This window comes from Muntiacus reevesi, chromosome 3 (genome assembly GCF_963930625.1).
Source record: "Muntiacus reevesi chromosome 3, mMunRee1.1, whole genome shotgun sequence".
NCBI lineage: Eukaryota > Metazoa > Chordata > Mammalia > Artiodactyla > Cervidae > Muntiacus > Muntiacus reevesi.
The window spans coordinates 172,452,734-172,470,863 of NC_089251.1; the positions used below are offsets into that span (position 1 = coordinate 172,452,734).

Sequence of the window (18,130 nt, forward strand, 5' to 3'; positions counted from 1 at the left end):
GCCAGGTGAAGTTCCTGCAGCAGCCGCTGCTCTTCCGCCAGCTCTCCCGGAGTTCATAGAGTCGCTGTTTTGGCAGGCTCGATCCCGGTGACAGAAGCCTCTGGCCAACACTTCCCGGATCCAGCTCCAACCGAACCGCCCAAGCTATACCCGCCTCTCCCGGTGAGTACTGACAAGAAGGGGAGGGAGACGTTGGAATTAAGCAGAGACTGTGCTCTGCCAGAGAGTCAGAGGGAACGAAAGAGAACAGACAAAAGATTTACAGGGCTAGCTGCTGCTCTGGAAAAGTCTATCTCGGGCCCTCCAGAAAACCTCATCTGCCCCAGGGACAGGACAGTCCTTCAGCGGGTCCCAAGGGAGGCCCCGGGTCTGTTACAACCAAACCAGTGTGCCCGGTGCCGAGGTTTGGGCCACTGGAAGAATGAATGCCCTAAGGCAAGGAAGGAAGAGGAAGCTCCCGCAGTTGTGGGGCTTGCTGACTTAGAAATTAAATAGGGCTGCCGGGGATCAGAGATAACAGGTCCCCGAGAGCCCATGGTGACCTTAAAAGTGGGGGACCAAAACACTGACTTCATGGTGGATACAGGAGCAGAACTGTCGGTAGTAGCAAAACCTGTGGCACCACTGTCCAGAAAGACTACCGATGTAACTGGGGTATCAGGAGAAGAGATGATTAAATCGTTTTGCCAGCCCAGAAAATGTCAGATGGGGGGGGGCACCAAGTGATTCATGAATTCCTCTGCATTCCTGAGTGCCCAGTACCCCTGTTGGGAGGAGACTTGCTCTCCAAACTAGGAGCAGAGGTGACTTTCTCCCCTGAGGAGAGGCCCACCTTCTGGCCGGACTCTATGGCTTATTTGCCCTCTCTCTCAATACCCCCCCCCCCCAAGATGAGTGGAGGTTGCATGAGCCTCTGACGGCAGAACCGGGTGGGCCAGAAGAGCATGAGAGAGCTAACTCAATTATTCCCTGAGGTCTGGGTGGAAGACAACTCCCCCTCTCCCCAGGCTGGCTAAACATCACGCCCCAGTGATAATACAACTCAAACCAGGCACCATCCCAGTTAGAAAGCACCAGTACCCGCTACCGATAGAGGCCTGGGCCGGCATACTGCCCCACATCAATAGATTGAAACAAGCAGGCATTCTCGTAGAGTGCCAGTCGGCTTGGAATACGCCAATCCTGCCAGTCAAAAAAGAAGGAAGACAGGACTATAGGCCTGTACAAGATCTCAGGCTAGTGAACCCGGCTACTGTGACTTTATACCTCACTGTTCCAAACCCCTATACCTTACTTAGCCTCCTCCCGCCGAGGACTAAAGTTTACACTTGCCTAGATCTCAAGGATGCCTTCTTCTGCATATGCCTCGCCCCAGTGTCACAGCCCATCTTTGCCTTTGAATTGGAAGATTCAGTCGGGAGCACCAAACAACAGCTCATCTGGACTCCCCCACAAGGGTTTAAAAACTCCCCAGCCATCTTTGGGGAAGCCTTGGCTTCTGACATGGACTCATTCCATCCGGAAGAGTATGGATGTCAGCTCCTACAATACGGGAATGACCTGCTGCTGGCTGCCTGAGACCAAGGGAAATTGCTGGAAAGGGACAAATGCACTGCTCCAGCTGTTGATGGAAGCAGGTTACCGGCTGTCGAAGAAGAACGCACAGATGTACAAAGAGGAGGTAAGGTATCTGGGGTTTGTTTTAAAGAAGGGCTCAAGGTTCCAGACCCTAATTGGGTCCTATATACTGATGGCACTAGCCTGATAAAACAAGGACAACAGCTCTCGGGTATTCCAAAATGGAAGGGGCCATCAAGACTGAAAAGGGATGGTGGGAATTGCCAAGTGGCAAATTATTGGTACCGGAGGAGCTGGCACACACTCTGGTAAGCCAAACACACCAAGCGACCCACCTAGGCCATGCTGCCTGCTCACAGGTGAAAGGTCGGATGTGTTGAGGCCTGCCCTGAAAAAGTGCCGCAGACAGGTTCCGGAGGCTGGCTAAACTTCCGGGGACCGACCACCCCCCTGCAGCCTGGTACTACCAGGAACGGACACAGAGCCCTTGGACACCCACCGCCGCTGTAGCCCGCGCTTTCTTCCTTATATAGAAGGACCTGACCTGGACGCCTGGCCTTGATATAAAACCTCTCCCCACCTCTCCTTCCTCGCAGACTCCCTTTGTCTCCTCACTCACCCGCCCCTCCCCGGGAGTTCTGCCCGAGAGCGACCGCCCAATAAAGGCCTTCACCACCGGTCCTTAGAGGTGGCTCTTTCTTCCCGCGGCGTTTTCTAACATCTGGCGCACAACGTGGGGCCCGAGGTGAGAGCCCTCCGGCACTCGCCGTTGAGGCCCCCTCGAGCTCCACCGCCGCGGTAGCCCCGGACCCAGGCGACAGACCAAACCCCCGGACGGCAGGATATGGGGTAAGTCCCTTCGGCTTTGGGGCCTGCCCTCCCTGGCGACCACCTCCTAGGGCCCCGTAACGGGTGCTCACTTACTGGGCCCTCCCGGTCACCAGCTGGTGGGGAGACGTCCTCAGCGGCTGAGTAGACCTCCAGCTCCGGCCTCCGGCTTCTGCCTTCCGGTCACCAGTTCGTGAGGGAGACGTCCTAAACAACTGAGTAGACCTCCGGCTTTGGCCTTTCCGGGCCCCTGCAGTCGTGAAGAAGATGTTCTCCTACACGGACCTCCGGCTCCCCTTGACTCGTCCGAAGACGTTCGGAAGGCGGGGGTTGCCTCCATGCCCCGTGGTCGCCATGGGATCGACAGCCTCCAAACCCGATCCCCAATACTCCACCCCCTTAGAGTGCCTGCTGGCTAACCTGTGGACCCTAAGACTAAAAAGATATATCCGCCCCAAGCAGCTCACCTTTCTGTGTTCACAGGCCTGGCCTCAGTATTCCCTAGATAATGGCTCACAATGGCCAGCTGCAGGGACATTAGACTTTGACGTCCTCCGTGATTTAGATAATTACTGCCGGAGAACGGGAAAATGGTCTGAGGTCCCCTATGTCCAGGCCTTTTGGACGTTGCGCTCTCGCCCCACCCTGTGCACCACCTGCGCTCCTAGCCAGATCCTACTCACCATGGCCCCCCCGACTCCACCGTCCCGGGCCAACCCAACTACCCCCGCCTCCGAGTCCTCTGCTTTCTCCGTTCCCCCGGAAGATCTGGTGGCCCCTCCTCCCTATGCCTCTCCGGCTGTCCCCACCCCTTCCTCTCCGGCTGTCCCCACCCCTTCCTCTCCGGTTGTCCCCACCCCTTCCTCTCCGGCTGTCCCCACCCCTTCCTCTCCGGTTCCCGCCCCATCCCCCTCCATTCCGGCCCCTTTTGTTCCTGCTCCTGCCCCCGAGATTCCACCACCGGCCCCAGACCCTCCGGCCCCTTACCCTATTTTGTAGCCCCCCCCCTTTCCCCAGTCACTCCCTCCGCTTCTCCGGTTAGCTCCCACACTCGCTCCAAAGGCTCCCATAGCAACCCTCCAAAAGCCTCCCCTCCCCCTCCCCCAGCCCCGCTATTCCCCCTGCGGCAAGTAGCCAGAGCCGACGGCCTGGCCCAGGTTCACGTCCCCTTCTCTCTCCAAGACTTAGCACAGATTGAGGCCAAGCTGGGATCCTTTTCCTCCAACCCCACTCAGTACATTAAGCAGTTTACTAGTCTGACCCGCGCCTACTCCTTAACATGGCAGGACGTATATGTCATCCTGGGGTCTACCACCACCCCCGAAGAGAGGCAGGCCATTTGGACGGCAGCCAGGGCGCAGGCTGATCAGCGTCACTGTGCCAGCCCCTCCCCCGAGCGTCCCCCGGGAGCTCAGGCAGTTCCTGACACCGACCCTGATTGGAACTACAAGGAAGGGGGTGGCAGCCAGCTGCGGGTACGCTATATGATAGAGTGCATTCTCGATGGGATGGAAACGTCCTCTCATAAGGTTGTAAACCTCCTCAGACTAGATGAGGTGACTCAGGGGCCCGATAAAAACCCAGCCATGTTTCTTAATCGGCTGACTGAGGCCCTTGTTCAATACACTAGACTGTCCCCTGCGTCCCCCATCGGGGCAGCTACCTTGGCCAATCGTTTTATCTCCCAGTCTGCACCTGACATCCGAAAAAAGCTGGCCAAGGCTGAGGACCCCTCAGACCCCTATTCGAGACCTGGTAAAAATGGCCTTTAAGGTTTACAATGCCCGTGAAGAAACTGCTGAGACCAGTCGAAAGGCAAGGCTCAAGCAAAAGGCCGAATTTCAGGCGAGCCTCCTAAACCAGCAAACCCAGGCCTTGGTAGTGGCCCTGCGGCCGGCGGCAGGCTCGGGGCCCCGAAACCCCCCTCCGGGGGCCTGCTTCAAGTGCGGCCAAGAAGGACACTGGGCCAAGATGTGCCCCAATCCGCGGCCTCCTTCCAAGCCATGCCCGTTGTGCAAACAGCGAGGACACTGGGCTAGGGACTGTCCCCAGGCCTCTTGGGCCCTGACCTCTAGGGGCCGGAGACCAGAGCGCCCCAGGGAGACCTCCTGCCCTCCTCCGGCCTTAGAGCTGCTGAGCTTCGATGATGACTGACGCTGCCCAGACTCGGGAACCCCGATAACCCAAGCCGAGCCCAGGGTAACGCTCCAGGTAGCGGGTAAGTCTATTAACTTTCTAGTTGATACAGGGGCTACCTATTCGGTCCTTCCCTCTTTCGGGGGCACTTTACGTCCTTCCCAGGTTTCGGTTATGGGCATTGACGGCCAACCCTCGTGTCCGCTCCAAACCCAACCACTATCCTGTCAATTAGATTCCTGCCTATTTACCCACTCCTTTCTGGTCATCCCCTCCTGCCCTACTCCTCTCTTGGGAAGAGATATTCTCGCTAAGCTAAAGGCCACTCTTCACCTAACTCCAGAATTGGCTCCCACGTCAGGGGCCTTCCTGATGCTACTTGTTGACCCTCCAACCTCTTCTGTTAATCCTGAGGTCTGGGACACCCGAGTCCCGTGGTGGCCCGGCACCACCCTCCAGTCCTCATCCAGCTAAGGGACCCCACCTGTTTCCCAGCCCGGCCCCAGTTTCCTCTGTCTACCCATAACCTCAGGGGGCTAAAACCCATCATCGACCGCCTCATGGGACAGGGTCTCCTGATCCCCACAACTTCCCCCTGTAACACGCCTATCCTCCCTGTTCGAAAGGCTTCAGGAGACTACCGGCTAGTGCAGGATCTCCGCCTGATCAATGCGGCGGTGGTCCCTGCCCATCCACTTGTCCCTAACCCCTACACCCTCCTTTCTTCCATACCTCCCGAAACCTCTCACTTCACCATTATTGACCTCAAAGATGCCTTTTTTACCATCCCACTCCACCCCGACTGCCAATTCCTCTTTGCTTTCACCTGGACTGACCCCAACACCCAGTTGACTACACAACTCACATGGACCGCACTCCCTCAGGGGTTCAGAGACAGTCCCCATTACTTCGGGCAGGCTCTGTCCCGGGACCTGGCCAGATGCTCGCTCCGTCCTAGCACCCTCCTCCAATATGTAGACGACTTGCTCCTCTGCAGCCCCTCAGAAGAGACCTCCCGACGACATTCTGCGACTCTTCTTAATTTCCTCGGTTCCCAGGGCTACAGAGCCTCACAATCCAAAGCTCAACTGACTCAGACTTCTGTTGTCTATCTAGGCCTCCAAATCACCCCTACCACTAAGGCCCTGACAGCAGATCGGTGTAGCCTCCTCAGGTCCCTCTGCCCTCCGGCCAACGGAGACCAGATATTGTCCTTCTTGGGACTGACGGGATTCTTCCGACACTGGGTCCCAAATTACGCCACTCTGGCCAAACCCCTATATGCCACCGCTAAAGAAACTCCCACGGGACCGCTGTCTTCCCCCACCGAAGTGGCTCGGGCCTTCCACGCTTTATGCTCAACCCTATTGGCTGCACCCCCTCTCTTTCTTCCCAATCCCAACTATCCATACCATTTATACACTGATGAAAAGGGAGGGATAGCCTTTGGAGCCTTGGTGCAGCCGATTGGCCCCAAACTGCTGCCTATTGCTTACATATCCAAACAACTTGACCCCACAGCCAGGGGATGGTTCCCCTGCCTGCGGGCACTAGCAGCAGCGACGACATTGTACGCTGATGCTAAAAAGCTGATTCATGGTCAGCCCCTGACCATCTTCTCACCCCATTGCCTTGGTGATCTTCTAGCCTCTAGATTTCTATCTGACCTCAATGAATCCAGGCTCCAGCAGTTTCACCTGGTATTTTTGGACAATCCGCAAGTTTCCGTGGGTCGTTCTCCACAATTAAACCCGCTTTCCTCATTGCCCTCCCTCCCCCTTTCCTCAAAACCCCCAGCCCACTCATGCCCAGAGGTCCTTGAGTCCCTTATGCAACCACCTCACAACCTGTTTTCCCAACCTCTACCAGATCCAGAGCTAACTTTGTTCGTCGATGGGAGCTCAAAGCGAGATCCCGACGGGAACCGAAGGGTGGCTTATGCTGTGGTAACCACCCAAGAAGTCCTGGAGGCTCAGCCCCTGCCAGCCGGGACGACCTCTCAGAAGGCTGAACTAACAGCCCTAACTAGAGCCTTATATCTAGCAAAAGGAAAAAGGGCCCATATTTACACAGACTCCAAATATGCCTTCTTGATTGCCCATTCTCACGCGGCAATCTGGAAAGAGCGGGGCTTCCTGACCACTAAAGGATCCCCCATCTGTAATGCCCCCCCACATTACTTGACTGTTAGATGCCTTATCCCTGCCCAAAGAGGTCGCTATCATACACTACAAGGGACACCGGAATACTCAAGACGCTGTCGCTCTGGGTAATAATATGGCAGACCAAGTGGCTCGACAAATCACCTTACAACAAGCCCCCGAGCCCTTGCTGACTTTGAGATCCACCCTCAACCCAGATTATTCCAGGAAAGAAGCCACAGCCTTGCTGCCAGAAGGGGCTCAGAGGCACCCGTCGGGATGGATATTACTCCATAATAAACCGGTGCTTCCCGAGCGCCAGGCTAAGACCATAATATCCCAAATCCACAATACCCTCCACATCGGACCAAGGGCTCTCTTTTCCTTTCTCAGCCCTGTCTTTTCTCCCCTACATCTCAGACAGACCATATGTGCTGTCCACCACTCCTGCCTAACATGTGCTTCCACTTCTCCTCAAGGAGGACTCCGACCCCCACAAGAGACTCACCAGCTAAGGGGACATATGCCCGGGCAGGATTGGCAGATAGACTTCACCCACATGCCCAGACATCGAACCTACCGCTATCTGCTGGTCTTAGTAGACACCTTTTCAGGATGGGTCGAGGCCTTCCCTACCGCCCGAGAGACGGCAGCGGCGGTGGCAGAGGTCTTGACGACCCATCTCATTCCCAGATTTGGGTTGCCAAACTCTCTCCAGTCTGACAATGGGCCTGCATTCATCTCACAAATCTCCCAGCAGGTGGCTACGGCCCTGGGCATCGACTGGCATCTCCACATTCCCTATCGGCCCCAATCGTCAGGCAAGGTAGAGCGGGTAAACGGCATCATCAAGACGCACCTGACCAAGCTCGCCTCAGAACTGCGGCTGTCTTGGGTCGACCTCCTCCCTCTGGCGCTCACTCGCATTCGCACCACACCACACTCCAAAACAGGTTTGACCCCTTTTGAACTGCTCTACGGCAGACCCTACCTCCTGACTCACCTCCCAGAGGGAGAGGCTCCCCCACTCGCAGGGTACCTCCCCCTCTTCTCCCTCTTACGATCCTTGCTGAGAGAACACGCAGACCGGGTCCTGCCACAACCGACGGACGACGAAGGGCCAGCTCAGCCTCTGGCCCCGGGAGATCAGGTACTGCTAAAAGCCTTAAATCCCCGCCTGCTACAACCTCACTGGACGGGGCCCCATACTGTAATCCTCACCACCCCCACGGCAGCCAAACTCTGGGACACGAGCCCTGGTATCACCTAACCCGGCTCAAACGAGCTCCCCCGGGTCTCCCGGAGACAGGGGTGGCCGCAGCCCAGGCCCCTCCTCCCAATTACTCCTACCGCTCCACCCTCACGGGGCCGACCAAACTGACCATTACCCGAACCCCTCTGTCGTCGATCCCAAAATAATTGAGAGACCACCTCCCGATATCCGATGCTGACCTGGCATCACCCACTGTGGCTGCTAACAGTCACAGCTCTGGCCATAATTTTTGCCATTGGATTAGCGGCCGCGGCCCCCCGCGATTGGTCCTCCACTCTTCGACTGTCCCTGGCCCTCACATATCTAGCCATCTGCTTCCTACTCCTGGGGTGCTATTCCCTTGGGACACCCTGACCTGGTTACCAACTCCATCCATACGAGACTCACGAGGCTGGTTGTCCACCATACCCCTTCACCCCTACCTCAAAACAATGCAGGGCTCTCTGCTCTGGGTTACTCTGGGGGTATTGGGGGTCCTGGAAAAAGGGGGGCACACCAACCAAAACCCCCACCAGCCTTTTCAAGTCACCTGGATCTTAAAAAATGGAGAGACCTACGAAGAGCTAAACCAGACCACAGTCACCCAACCAAAAGATAAGTGGTGGCCGGACCTATACTTTAACCTTACAAAGTTAATCGAACAATCAGGATACCCCAAGTGTAGGGTCAGGTCCCTCGGGTTTTATGCCTGCCCGGGACACCAGCGGGGAGACATAAAGACCTGTGGGGGAATGGTGAGCCGCTACTGTAAATCCTGGGGCTGTGTCACTTCCAACGATGCGTACTGGAAGTGGTCGGTGACCAAGCCAGATCTGATCAATATGTCCTTCACAGGCCCTCCCCCGAAATCAGGTTGGCAGGGGCAACCCTCCAACCAAGGGCAATGTAGCGACCAGGTTCGACTATCATTTACACAGCAGGGACGGACTGAAAATAGATGGATTTCTGGACTGTCCTGGGGGGTAGTGATATATGATACCTATGGCACGGGAAGCAATAGCGCAACGTTGTATGTCCAGCAAGTCCTGCAACCCGCCCAGACCCCTGCTGTGGGGCCCAACCAGGTTATTTCACCCCCCAGCCCCTCACCACAAGGGACAGATGCCACGAAGGTTGTGACCTCGCTTGCCCCTACCCCCTCTCTTCAGCTAACCCGGACAGACCCACTGGAAACCCAAGAACCCCTGTGGGACTTGATCAAAGAAACCTACGGGGCCCTCAACCACTCCAATCCTAATGCAACCCAATCCTGCTGGCTTTGCTACACCTCACACCCACCTTACTACGAGGCCGTGGGCTTAAATGCCACCTACAACTTATCCACTCTCTCCAACCCACCGCAGTGTTCTTGGGGAGATCGCAAGGTGGGCCTTACCATAAAAGAAGTATGGGTTTCGGGGACCTGCTTGGGCACGATTCCTACGGATAAACAAACCCTGTGCGCCCAGACTGACAATGACACCAATTTCACCAATAAGACATACGTCATACCCGAAATCGGGGGGTGGTGGGTATGCTCACAGATTGGGCTGACGCCCTGTCTCCATTTGGCTGTCTTCGACCAGAGCAGGGAATTCTGTGTCATGGTAGTGGTAGTACCCAAAATTACATACCACCCAGAAGAGGTCCTCTACAACTTTTGGGACCGAGACACCCCAGCTCCTAGGCGTAAGAGGGAGCCCGTTACAGCTATTACTCTAGCAACGCTGTTCGCCCTGGGGGCAGCCGGAACGGGTATGGGCATTGCTTCCCTCACCACGCAACATCAGGGCCTGATCATCCTGAGAGTCGCCATTGATGAAGACATTGCACGAATAGAAAAGTCTATGATGGCCTTAGAAAAATCCCTAACCTCTTTGTCAGAAGTGGTGTTACAAAACAGACGAGGCCTAGACCTGATCTTTTTACAAAAAGGGGGCCTCTGTGCAGCCCTCAAGGAAGAGTGTTGCTTTTACACAGACCATACAGGGGTAGTAAGAGAATCCATGGCCAAGGTAAGAGAAGGACTAGAGCGCAGAAAGAGGGAACGGGAAGCCCAGCAAGGTTGGTTCGGATCATGGTTCCAAAACTCCCCCTGGCTGTCCACCCTGCTCTCGACCTTAATGGGACCACTTATAATCCTCTTGTTGCTCTTAACTTTCGGGCCCTCTCTTAAATAGGCTCTTGGCCTTTATCAAACAACGGCTCAACACGGTCCAGCTGATGGTGTTGCGACAGCAGTACCAAGGGCTTCCAACAAACATTCCGTGACAAAATTAGCGGCAGAGACTCCCTGCCATCCCGGCCACACCCTACCCCTCGCCGCCCCCGTTCAGCAGGAAGAAGCCAGAGAGAACCGGCGCCCCTTGTCCTATAGCAAAAAGGCCAGGATGAAAGGTCGGGTGTGTTGAGGCCTGCCCTGAAAAAGTGCCGCAGACAGGTTCCGGAGGCTGGCTAAACTTCCGGGGACCGACCCCCCCCCCCTGCAGCCTGGTACTACCAGGAACGGACACAGAGCCCTTGGACACCCACCGCCGCTGTAGCCCGCGCTTTCTTCCTTATATAGAAAGACCTGACCTGGACGCCTGGCCTTGATATAAAACCTCTCCCCACCTCTCCTTCCTCGCAGACTCCCTTTGTCTCCTCACTCACCCGCCCCTCCCCGGGAGTTCTGCCCGAGAGCGACCGCCCAATAAAGGCCTTCACCACCGGTCCTTAGAGGTGGCTCTTTCTTCCCGCGGCGTTTTCTAACAACAGGTTAATGCTGCCTCTCAGGTATTCAGACAAAAACCTCCGGGTATTCAGCTGAAAGGCACACTGCCCCTTGAACACCTGGGAGTGGACTTCACTGAAATGAAACCTCACCAACACTACCGTTACCTGCTGGTCATGGTATGTACGTTCCCAAGATGGGTAGAAGCTTTTCCGACCTGGACTGAAAGAGCATCAGAAGTAGCCCGGTGCCTGCTTAGGGAAATGGTTCCCAGATTTGGATTTCCTACCAGCATTGGATCAGGCAATGGCCCGGCTTTTGCAGCTGATTTAGTACAACAAGTAAGCAAAACTTTAAACATCAAATGGAAACTGCACACTGCATATAGGCCCAGAGTTCTGAGATGGTGGAATGAACCAACCGGACACTTAAAGAGACTCTCCAAGTAGATCAGAGAGACTGACTGCTCCTGAGTGGACTTGCTTCCGATGGCTCTGCTCAGACTCAGGATGACCCCACAGACCCAAGGCTATTCTCCATACGAAATTGTGTATGGGAGGCCTCCTCCCATAGTAAAACAGGTGTAAACAAATTTGCCTCAGGTAAGGGGAGATAGGATTTCACAGCAGATGGAACTGGGTAAGGTAATAAATCGGGTAACTAAGTTCGTACAAGAAAGGGTGCTGTTCCCCCTTGGGGAACAGATTCATGAGTTTACACTTGGTGACCAAGAATGGGTCAAAGATTAGAAACATGATTTGCTAGCCCTTTGGTGAAAGGGCCCTCATGTTATTCTAACTACCCCTACTGCAGTTAAAGTTGCAGGTATTGTCCTTTGGATCCATCATACAAGGGTGAAGAGAGCATACTACGCAGACCCAGAAAACGCTGAGTGGACTGCACAGAGGGACCCCACTGACCCTCGAGAGACTAAGACCATCCTCAGGAAGAAGGAAAAGAAGATCCTGGATGAGCCCCCCCTCAGGATGAAGCCACACAATCAACTCCTGCTGCTTGGCCTCATCAACGTGATTTTGAATTTAACTTCCGACAATGTTTTCATCTCATGGGCACATTCCTACCTGGACTTCCACAACACCTACAACTGCTCGGTATGTGGGGCTATGCCTCTGTCTGTGATGGATGGACTTCGTTGGTGGGTGTCACCGCTCTGCCAAGGAGATTTTAAACCACTCTGCTCTTTTCTGGAATGACAAAAAGAGACTTTCCTCTCTCTTGTCAAACATAACCTCTCCTTGCTGTCTTGGTGTAAGACCTACAGTCAATAGATACAGGTCATGGGGCTACATTTGATATAAATGCCAGTGTAACAAAAACCTAACCTACAACAAGGCCTAGTAAATCTACATTATTTACATGCTAGGTGGACAAGATCTGTGTTTCAATGGTATGAGTATATTGCTGCCTTTTTCGTACCCTCTGTAGGGACAACAAATATTATGATGAAAGTAGAGGCCTTGATTAATTTCACAAACAGGCCCTCCTAGATAAAACAGAAGCCATCCAAGCCTTAAATGAAGAGCAAATCTAAATGAGAAAAGCAGTAATTCATAATAAAATGGCTTTGGACATACACACAGCTGCTCAAGGAGGGACCTGTGCTATAATTAAGGTTGAATGTTGTGTATACATTCCTGACTTATCTGACAATGTATCAGCTGCTTTAGATGACATGAAAAACCAGGTATAAGCCATGTCTAATGATAATATTCCCTTTTGGACTTCAGTCCTCTCCTGGGTAAAGGGAGACTGGTGGAAAACCATTGTAACTGTTGTTATAGTAATCTTAATCATACTTCTTTGTGGGCCCTGCTTCCTACAATGCCTTGTGAATTTTGTAACCTAGAGGTTGATAGCATTCTCTCATATGCGTGGCAGGAGGGCTAAGGTACAATGTATCTCAATGAATGATGCTTGTTATGGAAACTAAGAGCATCAAGAGGGGGGAATGAAGAAGGAATTCATAAGGCCTGGACTCCATCTCACGCCTGTCTGTGCTGGTAGTGCACGGCCAGCTCTCCAGTGTACTCTGAACTCTGTGCTTAGCGCCTATGGGAATGACAATGGAAGGATAAGACCCCCTCTGGGCAGGGGAATCTTGAAGATCACATCCAGGTTACTCATTGCCTAAGAGGAAACATACCATAAACACCCCTGTCTCCGAATAGGTCATAAATTTTTCCCCCATATCTCTCAGGATGTAATCACAGGCTTATCAATTATTAACTGGTTTGAACGTGACCACGGGCTTATTGATTATTAACTCTTTGGAATGTAACTGTGGGCTTATTGATTATTAACTGTTTGAACACATAACATGCAAATGATGGGGTTATTGTAGTTGTATTTACCCTTCCCTTGTTTATGTAAGTCTCAAGGAAATTGGGGTGGTGGTTGGACACGTACACATGGGGTATAAAAGATTTTCACAAATGCTGGTCGGGGCCCTTGGCTAAGAGGAGACTCTGCCTTGGGCCTGCTGGTGTAATAAACTGCACTCCACTATCTGCATTGTCCTTCTGAGTGAGTTTGTTTCCCAGAAAGCGTGGCTATAACACTCTAGCACCAAAACTTGATCAAAATTTTGGCCTGGATTTCCTTAACTTATTTTAAATGACGTTGCTAAGACAGTGCTCTCTTTCTGCACAGCTGAAGTTGCCTCCAAAGTAAACTTCTAAGGGCCAGTCCAGATACTCACTGCCTTGAAGAGGAAAAGTTAAAACTTTACATAACCTCCTTCTGTAACTCAGCCTCTGTAACTCAGCTTGCCCCTTGCAAACTCTAGATCATGTAGGTCACATAGTCTCAGAAAGTGGGGACTTGCAATACTAGGAACTGGAGCTTATCTCGCTCACGTCCTGCTCTTTGTAATCACTCAGCCCCTGCAAACCTGCTCAATAATGCCTATCCAGGTCAGGCAGCCCCCTCCCCATCTTGACCGCTGTTCCCCCAGGGGCAAAACCCCTTAGTTTAAACCAGCCTATTAACAGCTAGTGTTGCCCACTACAGTCTGTCTATAAAAAACTCTGTAATCCCTTTGTTCAGGGCTCAGAGCTTAGAGTGTTAACTCCTCTGCGCCCGCTGGCATAATAAACCTGGGTTCTCCAAATGTCCAAGTGTGGTGCTTGTTTTCTCGAGTACTGGTTTCTGCAACAGCCTGACATTTGAAGCTAGCGGTAATCCTATTATTTTCTCAGACTGCAAGGAGATCAAACCAGCAAACCTGAAAGGAAATCAACTTTGAATGTTCATTGGAAGGATTGATGCAGAAGCTGAAGCTCCAAAACTTTGGCCACCTGATGCGAAGAGCTGACTCATTGAAAAAGACTCTGATGCTAGGAAAGGTTGAGGGCAGGAGGAGAAGCGGACAGCAGAGGATGAGATGATTAGATAGTAACACTGACTCAGTGAACATTAGTTTAAGCAAACTCCAGGAGATGGTGGAGGACATCCCACCATTGCATGCAAGGATGCGTGTGGCAATCCATGGGATCACAAAGAGCTGAACATGACTCAGCAACTAACACGAGGAATCAGCACACTTGCTGTTGCCGAAGGGTACATATTCCTATTGAGAAAATGAGTCCCATTTTCACAGTCTTGTAAAACAATGAGGACTACCAATCAAATTATGCCACACAAGCAACCTCTGCCTTAGAAGACAATTGGTTTGTTTTTGTCCCCTTGAGCAAAGGTCCAGGGCCTGATGACTTTATTCTGCTTCTCCCAGGGAAGCAGAGAGATGACAACTGCATTACTAATAGGCCCTCTTTTAGTTTTATAGAGAACTTTCCTTTGCTTCTGCAAAGTTCATCACTTTTGACACAATGGTTTACTACTTTACAATTCTGGAATCTTGTGTGCCTTGCTGCAAAGCTTGTGGGATCTTAGTTCCCCGACCGGGATTGAACACTTGCCCATTATGAAGTGGAAGAAGAGTGGAATCCTAACCCCTAGACTGCCAGGGAAATCCCAAGCCCTCAAAGATTTAACCAAAAATATTTCAGATGGAAAAACCAGGTATGCCTGGAAATATTGCACATATTGTAAAACTAATCCTTGCCCTCTTGGAAGAAAAAAAAACATCACTCTAGTCATTTACTTTTCTTTAGGGAAGCTTAAAGATATGGTTTATGAACGCAGTAAAATCTTCATGTCCTCTAAATTGGTCGCTGTATCAGAAATAATGGAGCTGTATTTCCTACTCAGTTTAAGTCCAGACAAATTACACTGCATAATGTATTTAAAAATCAGTCAGAGCTGGGAATTCCCTGGTGGTCCAGTGGTTAAAAGTCCGCTTGCCAAGGCAGGGGGCACTGTTCGATCCCTAGTCTGGAAACTAAGATCCCACTGAAGGAGGAAACAGACAGAACAGGCTCTGTCTTGAAAGCAGGACTCCATCTCGGGCTGGACTGTGGACTTTGAGCTATGTGCCTGGTATATCTGGAAATGACATACCAACTGGAAAACCAGACCCCCCCCCGCCCCCCTCCCCCCGCCATGGAAGAGCCCCAGGACTCGTTCCTAGACCCTCCATCGCCTAAAAGAATACCCTAATTGTCTGTGTAACCGAATAGAAACATAAATTCTATTACACTTATCAGGGTATGACTACAGGCCTATTGATAATTGTCCGCTGTTAACTACGGAGGCCTAAGGCATATGAATCACAGGTTAACTTTGTGTCTTTCTTTTCCTTTGTTCAGACTAGTTTCAGGGAATTTGGGGAGGTGGGTTTGGGCCTGTACACTTAGGGTATATAAAGTTTTCACAAAAACTGGTCCGGGTCCTTGGCTAAGAGGAGATTCTGCCTTGGGGCCCGCTGGTGTAATAAACTGAACTCCACTATCTGCATTGTCCTTCTGAGTGAGTTTGCGTCCCGGAACACGTGGTTACAACACCACAAGCAGTGGGGAAACTAAGCCCATGAACCACAACTACCCAGCCGCAGTGCGCTAGAGGCCGAGCTCTGCAACAAGAGACGCCACTGTAATGAGAAGCCTGTGCACGGATACTAGACAAAGCCCGCGTGCAGCAAGGAAGAACTAACGCAACCATAAATAAACACATAAATCAATAAAATCTTAGAAATAAAACAACCCAGAGCGATTTGGCTTAGGCGACTTAGGCCAGAAACAGGTCTTAAAAATAAACAAATGACAACAAAAAGAGGAAAGGAGTGTGCCATCATTCAAAAAAAAATTTGACTTGATGAAGAACAAGCTTAAATGTCACTTTGAGTTTTTGTTATACAAATGTAATAAGCCAACGTGAAGTCCTCTGGAAACACTGATTTCTTTTGAAAATTAAGCATATTTGGAACGATCCACAGAGATGAAATAAAACTCATACCCATCTTGATGGAGCATATCAAGGTGGCACTTTATGCAGAGAGGTATATTAACTACTCTGTTTTTCGACATGTTGCTCTCAACAACGCCTTAATGACAAGAAATAGGAATCTGGGTCTTACTGCGTGGGCACCAATAATAGCCAAGGCTGAAGATATGGAAGTGGGGCCAGACTAAGAGAAGAGGCTTAGATATTAAAGGTCAAAATCCATCTTGATTTTTTTAGTTTGTCTGCTTTTGTGATCTTTTTTCTTCATTGTACATTTTTCTTAATTGTAACATGTCAGGAAAAAATTATTTACCTCTCCAATATGACTATCTTCATTTTTGGTGTGTATTGTTTGTTTTTCCCCATCTGAGCTGCTGATAATAGTAATTTAATGTTGGTGATGGTGGTGTTTAGTTGCTCGGTCGGGTCCAACTCTTTACCACCGCATGGACTGTAGCCCGCCAGGCTCCTCTGTCCATGGGATTTCCCAGGCAGGAATACTAGAGTGGGCAGCCATTCCCTTCTCCAGAGTATCTTCCCCACCCAGGGATCGAACCTGGGTCTTCTGCATTGCAGGCAGATTCTTTACCACTGAGCCACCAGGGAAGCCCAATAATAAGTAACAGACACTGTTTATTGGGTGATTTCTTTGTACCAGGCATCACATGAAGCATTTCTGAGCCATAAATTCACCCAGTTTTCACAAGTCTCTGACGAAACCAGGTCAGATTGGCTAACTTGTTTGCCTAAGACTACACAAGTGATAAATTTGTCAGTTGAGATGTCAGCTCAGATCTGTCTAACTGAAAGGCTCCTCTCATCCCACTATACTTTGGGAGCACTCACATGTATTCTAGTTACAGTAAATATAAAGTTACATCCTGAATTTAACCTAACTTATTGATGTATTCTTACTTATTGATATTCATTCATATATCCTACCATTGCTTGTGTCACTGTATAAACTTGACAGTTGTCATTTTAAGTCCCTAGCCTCTACTATTGGACATTACTTTGTTACCAATTATCTTCATCATCATACATAATGCCACAATAATTTTTTTGCTTATACTTTTCTTTAGCATGGATCATTTTCCTTAAAACATATCTCAGGAGAATGAATATTTTAATGTTCTCTGATATCTTTCTTGATTGATTTCCAAAAGAGACATTTCAATGTACACTCTCAGTGACCATGTATGATTATAAGTTCTCCACATGCATACCAGTGTAACTCTTAAGTAAACTTATTATTGCCAGTGCAATAACAGTGCGTGTGTGTGTGCTAAGTCGCTTCAGTTGTGTCCGACTCTTTGTGTCCCTATGGACTTGTAGTCTGCCAGGCTCCTCTGTCCATGGGATTCTCCAGGCAAGAATACTGGAGTGGGTTGCCATGCCCTTCTCCAGGGGGTCTTCCTGACCCAGGGACTGAAAGAGTCTCTAAGGTCTCCTGCATTGGCAGGAGGGTTCTTTACCGCTAGTGCCACCTGGGAACAGCAAGCTGGTATTATTTGCATTTCTCTGATTACTTCTAAGGTTGAACATTTTTCCATGTTTATCCATTAAATATCCTCTTCTGGAAACTGTTCATATCCTTTGCCTACTTCTTTTTGTTTTTCTTACTAATTCACATAACCAGGTCTCCTGCATTGCAGGCGGATTCTGTCAGCTGAGCTACCAGAGAAGCCCCTGATTCACATAAGCTTACTATTAATAAAATAAATACATTGGTCTCATATCTTCCCAGACTCCTATTTGCAATTTGTTTCTTGACATAATGAAGTTTTTAAAAACATGTGTATACTACATCCTTTCTCTTTGTGATCTCTTTAAGTGATTAGAAAGTTATCTTTCCCCAGACATGCAATAGTGAATTTATTTTCTTCAAATCTTCTATGTATGGAGTAACCTATGGCCTAATTTTTTTAAAAATTATTTAATTCTTTAACCCATTTGGAATTTCTGTGTGATCAGAGTTGCAGGTCTCAGTATATTCTCACTGGTTATCTCAATAGTATTACATAATTATTTGCAACTCTTTTGTGATATTTATTTATAACACAAAAGGGAGAGTTTGAAAATGTGAGAAACAGGCAATGGGTCAGGCACTCACGGAGGGAT

General features: G+C 50.6%; 1 protein-coding gene and 1 non-coding gene across 2 annotated transcripts in view; both read right to left on the reverse strand.

Moving 5' to 3' along the window:
- Positions 1 to 18,130, reverse strand: part of LOC136162895 (low-density lipoprotein receptor-related protein 11-like) — an 84,311-nt gene that overhangs the window by 51,672 nt on the left and 14,509 nt on the right. The gene's annotated exons all lie outside the window — the stretch shown is intronic.
- On the reverse strand, positions 16,545 to 16,615 carry TRNAC-GCA (transfer RNA cysteine (anticodon GCA)). The gene has a single exon. It is a non-coding gene; the product is annotated as a tRNA-Cys (tRNA).